This window comes from Sinohyriopsis cumingii, chromosome 18 (assembly GCF_028554795.1).
Source record: "Sinohyriopsis cumingii isolate HCF-2022 chromosome 18, ASM2855479v2, whole genome shotgun sequence".
NCBI lineage: Eukaryota > Metazoa > Mollusca > Bivalvia > Unionida > Unionidae > Sinohyriopsis > Sinohyriopsis cumingii.
This window is the reverse complement of record NC_142978.1, coordinates 68,023,585-68,031,608: the sequence shown is the minus strand read 5'-3', so window position 1 is coordinate 68,031,608 and position 8,024 is coordinate 68,023,585. Positions and strand designations below refer to the sequence as shown.

The 8,024-nt window shown below is 34.4% G+C and overlaps 1 non-coding gene across 1 annotated transcript; it reads right to left on the bottom strand.

Annotated features, from left to right (window-relative positions):
• Positions 1-6,133: 6,133 nt before the first annotated feature.
• Positions 6,134-6,249, bottom strand: LOC149776877 (U5 spliceosomal RNA). Its single transcript, XR_016416413.1, has one exon. It is a non-coding gene; the product is annotated as a U5 spliceosomal RNA (small nuclear RNA).
• Positions 6,250-8,024: the final 1,775 nt, after the last annotated feature.

Sequence of the window (8,024 nt, the reverse complement as noted above, 5' to 3'; positions counted from 1 at the left end):
TCATTATACTTTCACGCTTTATTTTGAAGAGAAATAGTTTGAACTTTCCAAATGCTTTTGTAAAGACGATAGTGGAATGGTTATGTCTACAAAGATCCAAAAGGGTCATAGTTTTCAATATACAGTGTCATTTTGCTATTGGCTATTTTGAATTTCAGTGAAACCCATTTATTTTCTTTATACTGGTAGAAAGGATACTAATTAATATTTCTATATTTCTTGTCGTGGAAAAGGCAGGGGGAGTTAATTTGACAGTGAAAGGGATGTAATCCACATTCGTTAGATGTTCGAGTTATCGAGATGGATTATAACTACCTATTTATACATCAGGAAAAGATTACTAATTTGGAAAAAAATAACAGGTGTTTTATTCATATAGGAAATCAAAATTTACTTGAAGAAAAAAAATTCCATTTTAGATTAATGCAACGTGTGGATGTTTCAGATGTTTGGGATATCATCTGTCTTCTCCGAGGAGAGCAATGTAGACCTTAAACCTGGCATATGTACTAGCAAACTAGGGTATGTTATACCAAGCTTAGACCATTAACTGTCTTTATTGCGTTTGGTACAATTCCAATAGGTGGTCCACACATGGTTAAGTAAAGATTCAGACATGTTTAGGCTGCCGTTAATGAAATTGAGTCGCAATTATTACTTCCGGATCAGTACCCACAAAAGTAGTCCCAGTCTATATTTAGAGCATTGTTTCCTCTCTCGTTTCGGTAGTGGTACGCAGCTTAGATTTCGGCTTTTGAGGTATAGATTTCAGGAAAATTAAATTGAAAACTCTTTGTAAAATGAGCATCAATGAGTTTCTCTTCCTACTGCTAAAACTGTTAGATCCAACTCGCAAAAAAGGCGCATAACATATTCCCATGTTGTTGTTGTGGGAATAACGCCATTTTTCAGCACGTGATAGGCTATACATGGCGGCCAGTATAAATAGTGGCATAAGAAACTGGAGAAAACCTCGGGAAGAGCCACCGACTCACGAGAGGCTAATGGCAACCTTTCTCATATACACACATAGACCGACCCCGAGACCCGAACCACGTGGATCGAGATGAGATGGCAGTGATTGGTAAAGTCGAGCGCTTTAGAACACTCGGCCATCCGGGTTCCCGTTTAATTCCATGTAGTTTAAAATTAGCATTTAAAACCTTAATACTTACGTGTAAATTCTTCATTTCTTTTAAGGTATGTCACCTGCTGTGATACATCGCCAGCATTGAAAATTATTTTCTGTCGGAAACGTGTCATGCCGTTTTCATAGATTTGTATGTTTTGAGTTTAAATGAATGCAGCCGGTGTTACTATCCATCAAAAATAATAGTAATACAAAGTTTATGTAAGTAACAACTCAGATTTCGTTAGAGATTTTCAATCACAAATACATAAAAGTAGCTAGAAATACGAGGCCTCCAAAGTTGTATATTAAAACTTGCTGGTACTCTGTGACATGTGAATAGTTTTAAGATTGTTCTTTTTGAATTATTTTTAGGCAGCCATAGTCAAAAAAATTTCCTTAATGTTATTTCGTCTGTTTTGCTTTAATTTGGTTTCGTTAGATGCCTCAAGGAGCAAATCTGAGCAGCTTTGATCATTAATGAAATTGTAAAGCCGATGTAATAAGCCTTTCCCAAAGAATTTATTAATTTCTTAGAATTAGTTCGAAGATGAAAAATACCATGGCACATGCTCATAGGTAGAGAAAAAAATAATGAACAGATCACAGCAAACAAACAAAAAACCCCAACCATGTTGCCACTTTCACATGGACGTAAGCTTATGGTGCTTTAGGTTCGTTGATATTAGACACACACACACACACACACACACACACACACACACACACACTGTTTACTCATATTCAGCGTGATGTTGTGAGTTTGACGCCATTTTCCAACAATAACAAGAAAAAAACAACTTGCATCTTTCAAATGCAATTAATATTACAGTACCTTCGGTTCTTTGATTTTCAGTCAAAACACACACACACACACACACACACACACACTCGTGCATGTATATACACAGGGCGTTTTTACTGCAGACGAGTTTCAAATATACACTTAACAGATCTTAATTTCCAAAACTTTGATACATCTAGTCCACAATCGTTAGATCACGCCTCTTTTTATTAGCGGATTGATTATTCAGATTGGTTTTACTGGGTTTAATGCCATTTTGCAGCACATGATTGGTATATATATGAACGCTAAATTGATACACTTTGGATGACCATATGCAAATATAATACTTGTACATACATTTGCATACATATTCCACGCAAACTAGACCAGCAAGTAGATCATCGCTTCTTTTGTTTTTTTCTGACACTACCGGTAATGTCAGGGGAGAAAAAAGAAGAAAAGGCGGAGATCTACTTGTTGGTCTAAAAAGCAAACGTGCATCTACATACATGTATTTGAATAAGATCACATCAAATGCTAAATTCATAAACATAAGATAATGTTACTTACTTCCAAACACACATGCATACCATATACATGTGAGATAAAGAGGACAAAATAGAAGGTATGATGCGAGAAAGTGACGTGATAACTAACATACTTCTGGTCCAGTAATATTCAGGGAACATAATATTCCTGATAAACTCCATTTGTCAATAAATCGAACAAGGTCAGATCCATAAGGACATAGAACACAATTAATTTTACTCTATGTTCTCTACATTTGTTTCTCAATACTTCTTAAATCCCTAAAAAATGCATAAATATAACTCTTCTGTCACCACCAAAATGAGAGGAAGAAATATTCTAAAAATAGACTTGAACTACATCTATTGGTACTGAACTGGATGTACTAATTGTGACCTGATTCCTGACAGGCCCAATTTGTTATGGCCAATTTTAGTCAAACTTTTATATTTGCATGCCACACCTATTTCAATTTTATACATGAAGTCTTTTTGAATTTTATTACAAACAAGACACGTGACACCTTTCAGAAAGTGTGTAGTGCTGGTGTTCCACAGGGTGCAAATTTTGGTCCAAGTGCTCTTGAGAAACCAAAACTTAATTTGCTATATCTTCCTTAATTATAAGAATTTTTCAATGCAATGAAAACCTGAATGTACAAGGCCTCTCTGAGAATATGTTTACAATTTGAAATTATTGATAAAGGAAATTTAAATAAACATTTAAATTTTAAAAACTACATTTTATTGAAAATATAAATTTTCCTACAAGTTTTAAAATTCAGTTTGACAAATTTTAGACAGCAAAGTTGACTAATACATGGTATTTAAAACAAATGGTAGCTTAAGTCTGTACAAGTGATATCATTTTTCCCAGGGTTAGTGAAGCAACACAGCTCATAGTGATTTTGGCAGCAAACCGCAATATGCCTGTCCAGATGCATATAGGTGTAGACACTAAAGAAACAGTGACAGGTGCTATGTTCCACATATTGTGTCAGGTACGTAGGCAGTTGTTTGTATAAGTAATAGCGCACTCAGATTTAAAGTTCGGATGGGACCACTACCATGTTGTATAGCAAAAATGCATTCCATTTCAATGTCAATAACTACAAAAGGTGACAATGGGATAGGAAAATACAGTTTCTAGGGAGGCTCTACCTTACTGAAAAATGGTGTTATTCTCTCTCATGAAGACCTAAGCCATGTCTTTGTGGTGCTATATATCAGTGTGGTGATATGAACTAATCATGGTCACTTATGACAGTACACTTCACATGTCCTTATGAAACCTTGCTATCACCACCGGACTACTGGAGAGCTTCCAAACTGATCCAACTCTAACATTTTGTTCCAGATACAATGTTAGACCTGAAAAGATATAACATGTCTCACTTGATTCTAGAAAAGAGTAAGATGTAGGTAAATGAATTTAAAATGTGTTCGATATGGTGATTTCAAAATAACATTAAGGTTGCAAGCATGGGAAAAATATTAAACATGACAGACTGACACTCAAAAAGGTGAAGCGATGACCATGTATTAAAGTGATAAATTTATCCTAAAAATATATGGGGTTTCTAGAAGCATATTTAGCCATTTACAGGTTAAATAGCAAATCAGGTAGACTATGTATCATACAGTTTAAGGCAATGTTGGGGCTGTGAGGTTTGATGATTGGTGCAAACATTAGTACATACCAGTATACAGGAAAGTCAAGCGACAATGTAATAAATTAAAATATATGACTATAAGCGATCTTATTCATGAGGGAAATAACAATTTTGGATATTGCAGATGAATACAGCAAAATGTGGCCACACAGATCAACTATAGATACCAATAAATCCTATATCGTCAACTAAATGTGAAATTCTGATCCCCAAAACGTGAAAACCAGGATGGACATTTACATATGTGGGACATATACAATGTACTTCTTAAGATCAAATGTGCAAACAAAATTCAAATGATCTGTTTCAACATTTATCATTAAGAGTGTTGGTTACCAATTATTAAACTCAATGATTCAATGGAATCAGATATCAGCTGATGCTACAATACTGCACACTGTCATAGTACTAAATTGAAATATGTTATCATACATAGGCCTACTCATGATGAAAATAACATTTTGGGATATTTTCAGCGCACACAGCCAGAAATGGGCCTTACAGATTCACTATATGTACAATGTCAGCCTATATGATGTACTGAATGTGAACGTTTGATCCCAAACATTCTAAAATATATGAATATTTGTTCATGTGGGATATGTAGCTATCGCAAAATCAGTTGTACAAAGTTGAATTCAAATAATCTGTTTGAATATTTCTTATGCAATCTTTAGAGTGTCAGTTAACAAATATTATTAGTAATTAATAATGCATAAAGCAAGATGGATCATCAGCATTCCCATAACATCATATAGGCCACAATGCTGCACTACACCAATCAATATCGTAACCAAACTGAACAATACAATGGAATGCATTTTGTGTTCAGCTTATATTATTTTGCTGTTTTCTTACATCCAAGGGTAATATACATGGGGAAAGTATATTTTATCCCTTTGAATTGTATTTCATTCTGGGACAGTTTAAAATGATTTAGTAGAGAACTTGACTAGGTTCTAGTATAAAGTTTTCATCTCTGTCCTCTCACTAAATACCCTATAACTATGTTTGTAAAAAATTACTGAAGGCCATACAAGCAGATATGTGTTACTCAGGAAGTGACCCCATGATAAACTCATAAATTAACTGCTTGGACCCCTAATAAATACTTTGAATGACCAATACAAACTGGAATTTTGTCTTCGTGTATTTTAAATGATGGTCTCATTTTGACTTACAAAGATATTTTCTCTGACAAAATTTGACAAATATCCAACATTGGAACTTATATATGGTGTAGGAATATTTACATGCTGATATCATTTAATATCATTTCAACAAATATTATATATTTTGGAGTAAATGTTTTAATTTTTTATACTTCTTTTTAAATTTCATTTAAATTTTTCAAAATAAAACTTAACTTTTTATTTCTAATTTCATTCTACTGTTTTTCAAAGTCAATATACATAACATATTGAAATTTCATGTGTCGTTCATTAATAATAAAGATTTAATACCAGTTTAATCTTTACTCAAATACTGCACTGACAGGACATAGCACAATTAATTTTGTTATATGTTCTCTACATTTGGTTCTCGAGGCTGACATTTCCACTGTGTGACAATCAGTACAAATCATATGTTAATCTAAAAATACCTTCACGGTGAAGTTCTTGCCAAAGGTTTTTTTGAGAGGCTGGACTGTCAACAGAGCAGTATGTAAACAGAACACATATTTCACTTCCGGATCATCACCATGGCCTTATTACTGACTATGCACTATCGCCAAAATACACATGGAAAACCACACCTGAGCTCATATTCTCAAGAATAAACAATGACCTTTAAATCCCTATCAAAATCGCATAAATATAACTCTTCTATCACCATGACAATGAGAGAGGAATAAATGTTCTAACAATAGACTAGAACTACCTTTGTGAGTACCGAACTGGAAGTACTGAGACCTGATTATATATTCATCGGTTACTATCTTCCATTTGGATCTGGTTAGAAGAAAAGAGAACAAAATGCTATATTTGAACAAGAGGTTTACTTTAATTGAATTGGTACCTCACCAAAGTGAGGCTTCAAAGAATGGTCTATAGACTCATTAAATGTTCCTCTCCACGGTAATCTTTAGTAAAAGGCGAAAGATTAATACGATGTGAAGAGAAACCAGAGTAATCATTATACTTTCACGCTTTATTTTGAAGAGAAATAGTTTGAACTTTCCAAATGCTTTTGTAAAGACGATAGTGGAATGGTTATGTCTACAAAGATCCAAAAGGGTCATAGTTTTCAATATACAGTGTCATTTTGCTATTGGCTATTTTGAATTTCAGTGAAACCCATTTATTTTCTTTATACTGGTAGAAAGGATACTAATTAATATTTCTATATTTCTTGTCGTGGAAAAGGCAGGGGGAGTTAATTTGACAGTGAAAGGGATGTAATCCACATTCGTTAGATGTTCGAGTTATCGAGATGGATTATAACTACCTATTTATACATCAGGAAAAGATTACTAATTTGGAAAAAAATAACAGGTGTTTTATTCATATAGGAAATCAAAATTTACTTGAAGAAAAAAAATTCCATTTTAGATTAATGCAACGTGTGGATGTTTCAGATGTTTGGGATATCATCTGTCTTCTCCGAGGAGAGCAATGTAGACCTTAAACCTGGCATATGTACTAGCAAACTAGGGTATGTTATACCAAGCTTAGACCATTAACTGTCTTTATTGCGTTTGGTACAATTCCAATAGGTGGTCCACACATGGTTAAGTAAAGATTCAGACATGTTTAGGCTGCCGTTAATGAAATTGAGTCGCAATTATTACTTCCGGATCAGTACCCACAAAAGTAGTCCCAGTCTATATTTAGAGCATTGTTTCCTCTCTCGTTTCGGTAGTGGTACGCAGCTTAGATTTCGGCTTTTGAGGTATAGATTTCAGGAAAATTAAATTGAAAACTCTTTGTAAAATGAGCATCAATGAGTTTCTCTTCCTACTGCTAAAACTGTTAGATCCAACTCGCAAAAAAGGCGCATAACATATTCCCATGTTGTTGTTGTGGGAATAACGCCATTTTTCAGCACGTGATAGGCTATACATGGCGGCCAGTATAAATAGTGGCATAAGAAACTGGAGAAAACCTCGGGAAGAGCCACCGACTCACGAGAGGCTAATGGCAACCTTTCTCATATACACACATAGACCGACCCCGAGACCCGAACCACGTGGATCGAGATGAGATGGCAGTGATTGGTAAAGTCGAGCGCTTTAGAACACTCGGCCATCCGGGTTCCCGTTTAATTCCATGTAGTTTAAAATTAGCATTTAAAACCTTAATACTTACGTGTAAATTCTTCATTTCTTTTAAGGTATGTCACCTGCTGTGATACATCGCCAGCATTGAAAATTATTTTCTGTCGGAAACGTGTCATGCCGTTTTCATAGATTTGTATGTTTTGAGTTTAAATGAATGCAGCCGGTGTTACTATCCATCAAAAATAATAGTAATACAAAGTTTATGTAAGTAACAACTCAGATTTCGTTAGAGATTTTCAATCACAAATACATAAAAGTAGCTAGAAATACGAGGCCTCCAAAGTTGTATATTAAAACTTGCTGGTACTCTGTGACATGTGAATGGTTTTAAGATTGTTCTTTTTGAATTATTTTTAGGCAGCCATAGTCAAAAAAATTTCCTTAATGTTATTTCGTCTGTTTTGCTTTAATTTGGTTTCGTTAGATGCCTCAAGGAGCAAATCTGAGCAGCTTTGATCATTAATGAAATTGTAAAGCCGATGTAATAAGCCTTTCCCAAAGAATTTATTAATTTCTTAGAATTAGTTCGAAGATGAAAAATACCATGGCACATGCTCATAGGTAGAGAAAAAAATAATGAACAGATCACAGCAAACAAACAAAAAACCCCAACCATGTTGCCACTTTC